The sequence below is a fragment of the Crocuta crocuta genome, unplaced genomic scaffold (assembly GCF_008692635.1).
Source record: "Crocuta crocuta isolate KB4526 unplaced genomic scaffold, BGI_CrCroc_1.0 scaffold27, whole genome shotgun sequence".
NCBI classification, from domain to species: domain Eukaryota; kingdom Metazoa; phylum Chordata; class Mammalia; order Carnivora; family Hyaenidae; genus Crocuta; species Crocuta crocuta.
This window is the reverse complement of record NW_027532250.1, coordinates 181482-193928: the sequence shown is the minus strand read 5'-3', so window position 1 is coordinate 193928 and position 12447 is coordinate 181482. Positions and strand designations below refer to the sequence as shown.

The 12447-nt window shown below is 54.6% G+C and overlaps 1 long non-coding RNA gene across 1 annotated transcript in view; it reads right to left on the bottom strand.

Moving 5' to 3' along the window:
• Positions 1-179: 179 nt before the first annotated feature.
• The window catches only part of LOC144243263 (uncharacterized), a 28551-nt gene continuing 16283 nt past the window's right edge, over positions 180-12447 (bottom strand). The window contains exon 3 of the long non-coding RNA XR_013338588.1: positions 180-456. This is a non-coding gene — a long non-coding RNA (uncharacterized LOC144243263). The remainder of the gene's footprint in view (positions 457-12447) is intronic.

The window sequence follows — 12447 nt, the reverse complement described above, 5'->3', positions numbered from 1 at the left end:
GGTAACCTGGTACAGTAAGTCCTCGCACTGCCGGTGCCTCTGGTGGGGGCTGGGTCGCCACTGTGAATTACTCCTAAAGGAGCCTGGGGGTGAACCCAAAGTCAGCGCCAGCAAGGTGTGTGTGAGGGGCCCCCTTGCCCGGCCGCTCCTCAGAGCTACCTATGCCTCAACTCCCAAGCGACGCTTGCAGAGAACGCGGCCCAGAAACCCTCCCGAATAGCTAGGTTCCAGTGGAGACGAAGATCGGTCTTCACCTCCTAAGGCCGAGTTTGTACAAACCTGTGTTCGTAGCAAACCTTTCCCTCAGAGCAAAGGTGAAACTCCCGTCGAGAAGAGGCTGACGCGTGGAGATGTCAGATCAAGGGGCACCCATGAGGCTCCGCGGTGCCACGGGGCTGCCCGAGCCGCAGCGGGGACATGGCTGCTGAGGCTCCGAGGACACTGAGAACAAAGAGCCTGGGGCAGAAAGGATGAGAAGAGGGGGAAGGAAGCGTTAGCAGGACGAACAAACCGGACACGCGTGCACACACACCACAACTGCCCACGGTCCCGTTCGGGTGGCTCATCTACTCGATGTCTTCCTTCCAAAGGATGGCCGTCAGCGCAACCCCTGCTTGCAGGCCGTCTGGAGACTCCGGTCTGTTGTTGGCTTAAGAGAGAAGCAGAGATGGTTTGGGCAACGTGGCCCCTTTGCTGAGGAGAGAGAATGGGTGATCGATGAAATGGCGGAGAGTCACCATCTCCAAGTCTCCCTGTGTGACCTTGGGCGAATCTCCTGCCCAGAGTTGACTCTGGAGCCTTGGGCGGCAAGGGCAGACCACGGGAAGCCTTTAGGAAGGAGACAGAACCATGGCCGTCCTGTTGACCCCGCAGAGCAGGGGCAGAGGCCGAGTAGCAACAGAAGAAATGAGGCGGTTGAACCTGCCGCCTCGTGCAGCATGAAATGACCGCGCTGATGGAGACCCGTCCTCCCTGTACCCAACTATCGTTCCGGACAGCCGTGCAGGTGCCGTCGCTTACCCGACACCACACGGCCAGGTCCCAGCAGGTCCAGGAAGCGTCCGGGGCCAGGGGGACCACAGGAACCCCCACCCAGGGATCCTCCTGAGAAAGGGGCACCAAGAGCCCCGTCAACATCATCGCTGCAGCTGCGCCATCTAGTGGTGGTGAGGGACTGGGGCACTTCGCGCCGCCCCTCGAGCCCCCAGAAACATCGCTCACCCAGAGAGAGGAAGCCCGGGCAGGGCGCCGTGAGGACCTCGGGGCGTCCAGAAGACCCCTTCGCTGTGTGCCCACGGTGAGCACGGGCCACCCACGCTCTGTCTAGCTGACCATTTTCATCTTGGGCCTGAGGAGGGGTTCAGGCACTGACCTCTCAAGGCTCACTGTCCACCAGAAAGTTATAGTCAGAAAACGCCTATGACCCCGTATCGACAGGCCCTACTGCTCCTTCCGGAAGTGCTGGTGTGAGGGAAGGCGCTGCTGGAAATCGGGTCACCACACACACACTGGTTGTGTCCAGCCCGCCCACACTTGGCTGGTCTTCCTAACCTGACACCCCCCACCACCCACCCCAGTCAGCCCTCCAAGGCTGCCCTGCCCTGAGGCCGTGTCTGCTCCAGGCTGGAAGGGACCAGCTCTCACCACAGGCTGAGGAATATTCCAGAAGTATCAGAGACCCTCCTCTACACTGTCAAGGCCTCAGAGGGAAAGCCTTCCCCAGACTGGAAGCAGACCCCAGCAACCCCAGCTCAGACCCTGGTCAAGTGAGAGTGACCTTTGACCTGTGGCACATCCACAGTCCAGAGCCACGAGCCCCCCAAGTGCATCGCAGACATACTCATCATCACCACGGGCGGGTCCAACCAGGCCTCGGCTGGACCACCTGGTCTCCCAGCCGCTCCTCTGCCTCTGGCAACCCCTCTTCCACACGGGAGCAGAGAGAGCGTTAGAAGACGTGGGTTCAGACCATGGCTTAGACCCCTCGGCACTTCCACGCCCCCTCATCCACCCCCACAGCCAAGCTGGCTTCCCTCCGTCCCTGCAGCCCAGGGCCAGCTCTCCGTGCCCCAAGGCCTGCCCCCAACTGGCTCCGTGGAGGGCTCCTGACTCAGTCCACGCGTCATCCCAGACTCCTCCCTGGAGCACCCCCTTATCTCCCAAGCAGCATTCAAAGGCAGTGGTTTAGAAGGTGGGCTCTGCAGTTCAAATCCAGATTCCACTACCGTCCAGCCGAGTGGCCTTGCACAGGTTATGTGACCTCCCTGCACCTCAGCTTCCCTGTAAAGTCGCCGTGAAGACGAAATTAATGTATTTCCCGAACACGTGGGAGAGAGGAGGCCCCGTGACACACGTCCGGCGAAGGGGCACGCAGATCGGGAGGGAGGGCTTCTCGGAGTCTGAGCCCGGCTGCGTGTGCACAGGGCAGACGCGGCTTTGCAGAAGCGGAGGGTCCCCGGCCCTCACGCAGGCGGCCTTGGAGGCTCGGGTCCCCCCACCCCGGAGGGGCCGGGACAAGCGAGAGGGGAGTCTGGACCGCAGAGGGCCAGCAGGAGACTCTGCACAGCGACAGGGATCAACTCAAGGGCCCCAAACGCCCCCCTCAGCGCCTCCTGCCCTCCTTCCTGGTGCTGAGAAGCCACGTCCAGCTTCCAGGCCCACCCTGGCCGCCTCGAGCCTTCCTGAGCCCCATCCTCGAGGCTGAGCGGCCCAGAGCCGCCCGGGGATTGGCATCATCACAGCAGCTGCCCTAACCCCGCTGTGTTTCCACGCCGGCTACTAAGGGGCCCCGGGGAGAAACCGGGCAGCCGAGCTGCCCCCGGGGGCCGGCAGAGGCCTTCGTGAGAGAGCGCCGCCCCCGTCCTTTGCCTCCCCGCTTCCCAGGCCGGGCCGCTCAGTGCTCTTCCATGAGCCCAGGCCTCCCAAGACCAATGTCACGGCAAAGTCGAGGAGGCCCCAGCCAGCAATTCGGTGGTGAATTCCGATGGCTCTCGCCCCTCCTGAGATAATAATAGCTCCACTTCACTGTGAAGAGAGCAAGTGCAAATGCCTACAGAGGCCAGGCCCTGCTCAGAGGTGAGTGACGGGGGCAGGTGGCGCCCGGGGGGGGGNAGCAGGGCGGTGGTCTGCAGCCCGCCGACAGGGGGCAGCCGCCCCTCGGTCACGGCTGCCCGCGGGCAGGTCCCAGACAACCTGAGGCTCCCACAGGCCGGGAGAGGTCAGCTCTCCGTAAGTTTTGGTGGTGCCTCCTGATACCCAAACGCCGGTGGCCACCCTAACTCAGACTTCAGAGAAAATACTCTGTGCAGCGGAACACAACATGCTTCCGGGGGGGATGGGCCTGGAGGGCGGTGTCCAGCGCCACTCCACAATGGTGGCTTTCCACAGACTCGGTTCTGCAACAGCGGCCACCATTTAGGGGCTTGCTGCTGGGCGTCCGGTGCGACCTGTCTAGCTTCATCCCCCGAGAGCCCTGATCCCCTCCTCCTAACCCGGGAAACCAAGCCGGCAGATGGAGGAGTTGCCCCGAGGGGGTGGGGCGGGCACCGGCGTGCTGGGTTCAGTGCTCAGTTCCGTATGACACCAAAGCCAGGAACCTTAACCACAGGGGTGATTCCCCGGCCCGGCCCCCGTGAGCTTGGGGGGCTCAACCTTGCTGACCTGCAGCTCTAGCGTCCATGGCGCTTCCACACATTTCCATCTGCCCCCTGACGCCGCCCGCCAGGCGCCTCCCGCTTACTCAAGCGACCCTCCCGCTCCGTCGTCGCCGAGCCTCACGCGCTGGGCTGCTTCCCAGCACTAATCCCCCCCTGCTCTCCTGACCGTATCCAGCCCCGCTGATGCGGTGTCCTCCAAATCCCCCTGCCCCTCTGGCCAGCGCCAGCCGAGGTTCCATTTGGCCAGTGACATTTAAAAATATCTGTCCAGCCTTGGCATATAGAACCCAATACCCCCAGCTGTTTGAATAGCACGGCCTCATTCGGCCGGCACAGGCCTGCACTTCCAGTAAAAGCGTAAGCTGACCCAGAACACGGGGCCGCCCGAGCCCTCTGTTCCAATCACGCCAGTCTTCACTTGGCTCCTCCGTCAAGTGCACCGTCCACTGGAGCCCATTCCTGACCCTACAAGGAGAAGACAGGCGCGGGCCTGGGGGGCTCTGAGCGGCAGGGCAAGCTGTGGGCCATCTGTGTGCCCGTGACACGGGAGCACATGCCTGGAGCATGGTGTGATGTCCGCCACAGCTGTCCCTCCCCTCTCCCTGGCTTCTGACCCCATCGGGCCCCACGGCCCTGCTATTAATATAGCACAAGGAGCCCCGGCAGCTGGCCGTGGCAAAATCTTTCCACATGGACAGTGACAACTGCCATCGCACTGATTTGGGCTCTGTTATGTTCCAAGTGTGCATTCTTTTAGAAAGAGCAGAGCTGAGATTTGCCTGGTCACCGAAAATGTGTCTGCACTGTTTTGGGAATTGGAAAAAGTCTTAGTGATCAACGTGGGGGCCTTTCCAGGGGACCTGGCAAATGGGCGGTGCCTTCAGGGGCTCCTGGGGCTCCGGGGGTTGGCATCCCCTCCCCTCGAGAGGGTGCCCTAGACCCAGGCGGCAGTGGCATGGCTCAGGGGAGGGGGAAGGGAAAAGCAGGCTCAGTTACGGGACTTGCTCTCCTTGCGGGGAAGACGGTGGCTTCCACAGACCCCAGAAGAGTCTAGAAAGAGCGGGCGGAATGGTAGTATTTCTGGAAGAGCCTTAGAAAGATACACGAAGAAGACGTAGGGGTGAAGGAGGCAGCAATGGCTGATGGGCTACCGTGGCTGTGCGGGGCCCCAGGGTCTCATCTCCAGCCCGGCCCACTTGGGAACTTCCGTAGCGACAGTCGACAAGTTTCAAAGTGCACACGTGAGAAAAGAGTCAACAAAAACTCAACAGAACTTGAATTCGATATTCAAAATTGTGCAACACATATTCACACTACACGTGTGGAAGAAAAGCCCGCAGAATGCTTACAGCCAGCGTGGCCCCGGCGCACCGGCCGGCAACAGCCCGGCCCGAAACCCCCTCCGCTGGTGGGACACACCAGGTCCCCTCCCCGAAGCCCTGGATTCGCTTCAGCCGCCCCGTTCCACTGACCCACGGAGAGCGTCTCCACACACACTTTTTAAATTCAGCACTTAAACCTCACAGTGAACCAACCCAAGCATGACACGGCCGGGCACCCCATCTCCCCGACGGCCTTTCTCCCCAGCCTGCACCCCACCCTCTGCACCAGGGAAACAGAGTCACGGATCTCGGGTGTGGCACGTGCGCGCTGCAATGTGCTCCCTTCATCATGTCTACCTTGGCTTCTTTTTACTTGCTTTTGACCTGTAGGAAATGCGTGTCCTACCCCACACTTCTGGATCCGGGGTTTTAGGCACAGGCTTCTTTCTGGCCGTTTCTGTCCTCCACTCAAGAACCAAGCACACAGTGGGAGAAAAGACCCCCCTCCTCCCACCCCCCAAACCCCAGGGAAAGCTCCGCATGAGAGGAGAGGCCTCAGCACAAAGTGGGGGATGGGCGGGCCCCTGCGAGGCGCAGGCAGGAAGTGGAGGGTGCCTGGGCTCACGCCCCTGTTGTTCTTGCTCGGGACAGAGCTCTGCGGAGGCCAAGGGCACGGGTCAAAGCCTCACCGATAAGCCTGTTTCTTGGCTGCGTCTGCAAACAAAAACATGTGAAGTGACGGCAAATGTCATGGTAAAGGCAGATCAAGACGACTACATCTGTCGATTTATTATTAGAAGGCAAATGTCATGGAAAGAAAATATGCCCCAAGTAATTTCGTGCCGTTGAAGTTCAACAGACTTCAGCTGGTTGGAACCAGAATTCTTCCCACCACCTCCTCAGCTAGGAGGTGCCTTACTAGATACCGGGGTCAAAATCTCCTTGGTCCCCCTTGATGGTAAATAGCCGTTGGCGAGGGAAACAAGGATGCGCTGCCCAGAACAGGAAGACGGCCTGGCTTGCCATCTTTTCTGGGGCCCAGATGAGGATTCTCCCCGGGGGATGAAGGGACGACGCCTCTCCGCACAGGCCGGGGAGAAGACCAGGCCGCACTGGACCATGGCTGTGCCCAAGAGGAGGCCAAGGGGCCAAGAGCCCGTGTCGGCCATGTTAAGAGCTATGCATTTATCTCCTCGCGTGTTTAAAAACTTCTTAGCCAGGAGCCAATATTGGAATAATTTTCCTCTGAAACTAAATTCATTGACATAAATACAGCAAATTGATTTAAAGAAAGCCGTTAAGCGTAGCTGTAGGATGGGAATACAGCAAACGTCATCTCGCTGGTGTGGAAATCACTCAAGTTTGAGCAAGAGTCTCAATAGTTCTAAAGGACCGTCAATTTCTTTTTCCTAAGTTCTATGGTGCTTTGGAACTCGGGAAGTTTCTGAGTACTCTCTCCGCCTAAAAATGGCCATTCCACCCACACGCCAGGCCACCCCCCCTTCTCTGTTCCAGGCCGCGTGCTGTGAGGCGTTTCCAGCCCACTGGGGTGTGCGTGTGTAAGGGGGGCAAGAAGGAGCCCAGATGGGGAACAAAGCCCCCCAGCAACCATGTGGCCCCGCCGCTCAGCTCTCCAGTCAAAACCCCCCAGGAAAGATCTCAGAGAAAGTTCCTGTTTTCTTTCCCCCAAGTTTGCTCTTTTTCTTGCGTTTCTACAGTGACTTTGGAAACACAGCCGAGCAAATCTCTCTGTTCACGCCGAGAGTTCAAGCCGTTCAACTAACGGGCTCCCAGGACAGACCTTTCGCGCTTGGATAGAAGCCTATATTAAAACTAGTTGGAGTTGGGAAGTTACTCTTTTAAACATGCTAAAAATAACATTGTTAATCATTTCATTAGTTTTATTTATATAAGGACAATATTATCAAGATATTAATAACAATACTAACATTACTATTCAGAAAAGCTAGGATGCCCCTACGACTCGGTTTGCAGGAAAGCCCTAGTTAACCCGTCACCCCAGCACCCCCTCCAGTTACCGCAGCTTTTCACAGGCAAAAATGTCTGTGTTGGATGATAAACTCTAAGGGAACTCTGGCTACGCGCCTTGACTACCTCGTCTCTGTCAGCAACGAGCCGCGCAGGAAGGAGATCAGGGGACAGGGTCCCCGGATCTCAAAGGCTGGAGAGCATTCTTTCCATTGCGGTCATTCCCAATCTAAACTGTCTAGATCAGGAACCTACCAAGCAGGTTCAAAATGATCACGTGACCGGAGCACTGCTTAAAGTTCGTCCGGGGAGGGAGTACCAGTAAGCGTCCTATGTGGATGCTCGGTCTTGAAGAACTCCGTCCCCTTCGTAAGAACTTGAAGAAACTGGGCACAGAGCTTTCACAGAGGCTTCTTGTCTCATTTCCCTCCACGAGGTCTCCCCGCACCTCCCCTGGTGGCAGGTCTGGGCAATGTATTTCACTGAAGTTCAATGGCCAAGGTCACGACCCTCAGGAAAGCAGCTCCAGGACCTGGTTCCAAATCTGTGGGGATGTGGGCGAACCGCTGGTGCCACTGCTCCACTGGCCAGAGCAACCGGGTGGTGTGAGAAGGTGAGGGACACACACACACACTGCTGGGGAGGGGGGCAGACTGGCAGGCCCGTACTAAAGGGAAACTGAGTCACAACTCCGCATCTGCCTGGGACCTGCCGGTTCTACCGCCTCGGGTTGACCCTAGGGAAACCCTTGGAAACGTGTGCACAGAGCGTGTGCCCGGACAGGGGACCGCGCAGAAACGAGCCAAAACAGACATCACCTGGGAAGTGACTATCGACAGTCTGCTATTGGGACCAGAGAGGACAGGGTGACAACAGAAAAGAACAAAGGAGATCTCCTGTGAACCAACAGAGGCTGCCAAGCGACATAAACATGGCTCATGTGTTTTTTTTATAAATTAAAAAAAAAATTTTTTTTAATGTTTTATTTATTTTTGAGAGCAAGAGAGACAGAGCACGAGCGAGGGAGGGGCAGTGAGAGAGGGAGACACAGAATCTGAAGCAGCTCCAGGCTCCCAGCTGTCAGCACAGAGCCAGATGCGGGGCTTGAATTTGGGAATAGCCAGATCATGACGTGAGCCGAAATTGGACACCCAATCAACCGAGCCCCCCAAGCAACCCAAGACTTGCGTTTTTTTTTTTTAAAGCCATTTTTCTATGGAAACGCATCATCCTATGTGAAGTTGGTAGCCTCGGGGGCATTGAGAGGGGGCATATGGAGACAGTGGCTGGTGGTGGCTGGCCATCAAAGCCGACTTTAGCCTGGGCCCCAGTCCTTATTATTAACTGATTTATGATAAATCTAACCCACGTACCCCACATGTAATTAAACACTGCGGTGTTGTGGTTTTTTTTCTTTTGAAAGTAACAACCAGAAGGTGCTGAGGCCTCACAGGTTTCAAAGAGGAGGCATCTTGAAAAAGGGTCCTGAGAAAAACGACTTTGCCTTTCTTGCACATAATCCCCATATTCTGGGGACCAGCTTTAAGTCATAACTGGTGCTTTGGAACTTGGCTGGATTTTTAAATAACCAGCAGGAAAAGAGTGTCGCCAAATGATCTTAGCTCTAACCTTGCCCAAGTCCTTCCCGGCTGCCGTGCGATGGTATAGTTCTATTTCGAGCTTCCAAACTACTTCCAGCCAGCTCTTGCTCTGCTCTTCCTTTAATAAGGAGCCGGCAGAACGTCAGCTCTAAAGTGATCAAGAGAAGAATGCGAAACTGTGAACTGCCCGTTGGATGCTGCCGGAAAACAGACCTGGTATCAAAGGGGTTGACATCCGAGCCCTCGGTTCACGTTCCGAGTCTCCGTGAAGGTCCTCCCCTCGGTCCGCCACGCAGGGACCAAAGAATCCAGTCTAGGAGGGGTTTTGCCACAAACTAGCAGGGCCGCCTTCTCTGAGCCTGTTTCCTCACCTGAACAACAAAGGGGCTACGACTTGATCTCCAGTCCCTCTGGCCCCAGGACAACCCCCGTCCCCAACGACTCTGGAAACTCAACGTGGTGGCCTCTCCTCTACTTCCCCTCCATCAGGCTCCGGACCCTCCCGATCCTTCTGCCTAGTGGATTCCTCCTCACAGGTTGTGCAAGGCACTTCCAACTTGACAAGTCGGGGACAGAACTCACCCTCCTCCCTGCCCCTGCCCCTTCAGCGAAAGGCACGGACTTCCCTCTGGGCACCTTCCTCACACAGCGACCCCTCGGGCCATGCTGCCGCCAAGCCTTGCTAGTCAATGTCCCAAATGACTCTCAAGGCCACTCTCACTACCACTAGTTTCATGAATTTATAGAACGGCTCCATCATCTCTGGCTTCCTTCAAATTCCAGCCCCCTAGCCCACGGCCAGAGAGATTTTTGAAACAGACGGCTTGACTGTGTCACCTCCCAGCCATGAGGACATCCTAAGGGTGTTCAGGACACAAGACTGCATGTCGCCCTGCCAGGCCAGACGCCCTACACGGCGGTCCCTGTCCACCCCCCAGACTCACTGCACTCTGCACCCCATGTTGGTGCGGCCCTTCGGCCAGCTCCCCTAACGCCCTCAGTGCCGCCCAGCAGAGGGCCCACAGACGTGCTCTTCCTGCTCTCGGAACTGCACCACCCCCCACCCCACCCCCCGCCGCCACATGCTCATCCTTCAGTTCGCAGCTCAAGTGTGCACGGATCGTTTTCTCAGGAAAGTATTCCCTGACATGCCCAAATCTAGGACGGCTTCCTCTCTCTGCCCTACACTCCGAAAAAAGAAAACACGTCTCTTTTCCAGTGCCCTTAGCTTGGGTCGCGACAACACTCTCCTTAATATGATGATTCATGGTTTCCAGATGCCCCACTGGCTGCACCAAGGGGAGAGAAAGAGTCTGATTTTGCTCACCAACGTATTTCTGGTGCCTCGCACGGGCGTGGCCCATAGCGGGTACTCGGGGTCCTTCTGTACATCAAACCACGTACAGAAGACCCCGCAGGGGAACTGGAAATGTATACAGACAAAACCCGATGTGATGGCCTTCTCCAACTTTCCATCAAGTTTTCTCTCTGCTTTACTGGGCTCCTTGCAATCTTCACCATCACTCTCTCCTGCCTGTTGGCCTTTACCACTGCCTCCTCCACCACCATCCCAGCCACCGCCACCAATGACAGCTGCCATCAGTCAAACTACTGGTTCGGAGTTTGCTTGTTATAGACCACTGCTAGGCACTTTCTATTCTTTCCTCATTTGACCCTCTCTGTAACCCTGGAAGGCAGGGGTTTGGGGACCCTAAAAAAACCATTTTTGCAACTGAGGACACAGAAAGCCAGACAGGTTAATGCCACTGGTCAGCTATGAAGCAAAGGGCTACAAGACGCACATCCAGGCCCATCTGGGCCCAAATCTGGTTTCTCACCTTGTACCCCCCTCAGCCTTTCTGCTAAGCCCTCTCATGAGATGCCAACGTATTTCCTCCTAAAAGCCACCTAAGTACTGTCAGAGAAAGGACATTACGAGAAAATCCCTTTTAAAAAGACACACCATGAGGATGTCCCCATCCCATCCCCTCTTTAGTAACGGAGTAAGGACTCTACTCTGAGTAGAACAACCTGAGAGCGTGGAGAGGTACACGGGAGGGTGAGAAGACTAGAATAAGATGAAAGAAGACCTAAAATATCAATCTGACAAAATGACATGACTAACCAGAAGAATAAAAAAATAAATAAACCAAACTTATTTTTAAATGAAAAAAAGAAGCCTGGGGGACTCAGTCGGTGAAGCGTCCAACTTCGGCTCAGGTCACGATCTCACAATTCGTGGGTTCGAGCCCCACGTCAGGCTCTGTGCTGACAGCTCGGGGCCTGGAGCCTGCTTCCGATTCTGTGTCTCCCTCCCTCTCTCTCTCTGCCCCTCCCCCACTTGCACTTTGTCTTCTCTCAAAAATAAACATTTAAAAATTTAAAAAAAAAAAAAAAAGCCCAGAATGACCAAACATTACAAACTATACAGTCCAAGAGGGCACAGGGTGGAAGTTCCTGATGTAGAGATTTCAGACAACGCTAAAATTTCAAAGAAATGTGAGCTGCCAACCTGGGGTTGCCAACTTATTTTTTTCATGTGAAGTAAGATCATTTTAAAAAGTGACATAAAAACAAAATTTTGAAAAACCCCAAAAAAGTCAAAAAAATCTTAAAACAAACAACTCAAATTACTATCTACTGTGATTCGAAAAGAGAGGACAGTGAAATACTAACAGGAAGGAGGCTTATGTTGGCTCCATTGTCAAGAATAGTACCTGGGGCCCCAGCTGGCTCAGTCAGGGAACATGTGATTCTTGATCTTGGAGTATGAATTCAAGCCCCGCCTTGGGGGTAGAGATTACTTAAAAACATAACCTTAAAAAAGGAAGAAAAGAGAAAAGGTCCCTTCTCTGAATAAATTGAGCCTGATGAAAAACCCACCACACATCAATCTTCTTCATTTTTCTCATTTCACTGCCGATTGGCATTTGGTGATCACCAACCTCACCTCTCTCCCTTCGACAAAATCCTCTGCACCCTTCACTGAGGGTTTGCTTGAGCAGGCTGCTGGCGGCCTCATAAGCCAACTAATTCTAAAAGTCGCCGAATCTGAGAAAAACGCCCCCAAAATCAATACCGTTCCTATAAACACATAATAAACAGGCTGAAAAGATCATGGAAAAAAGAGAGCCCGTTCACAGTGGCAACGCGAGTAGCACATGCTTGGGAAGTCCAGGATATATTTTCACATCTCAAACTCTACATGTGATGTATCAGAATCATGTCAAGAAAACACAAATCCTTAATGGGAGAGACAGAAACTCGAGTAAATGAAAAGTGAGGTCACATGGGGCGCAGGGCTAAATGCAGAAAAGATGACAGTCTTTCCCAACTTAATTTATAGAGTGAATGCAAATCCAGTCAAAAGATCACCAAGGTCATTACAGAACTTGATAAAAATGGTCCTTAAATTCTAGAGGAAAATAAATGGGCAGAACTATCGAGGGTTCCACAACAGGATGCCGTAAGAAGGCATTCGCCCCAGCAGATCCTAAAATGCAGTATAAGACGATGATCATTAAGGCCGTAAGCCAATCACGGTAAAACACCAGGGATTTTTTGTTAGATCTAACAAATGGAGCAGGAATAAACTAGCCATCAGCTATAAATAAATAAATAAATAAATAAATAACACACACGCACACACAAGCCACATTATGCCACAATAGTCTGCCTGGATGTTTTTCAAACCCCCTTATCTCCAATGTGGACAGGAAGTTTTAGGTTTAACTAATTGAGCAGCATCAGGAAATTTCAAAGTGACAGCGATGAAGGTTTCCGACAATCGGAAAAAAAAAAAACACCTTTCTGCTTCCTCTATGTTTTCCCACGGCCACGGCGAGCCCTGCTGCCTCCTTGCTGGGGTGGTGGCTAATT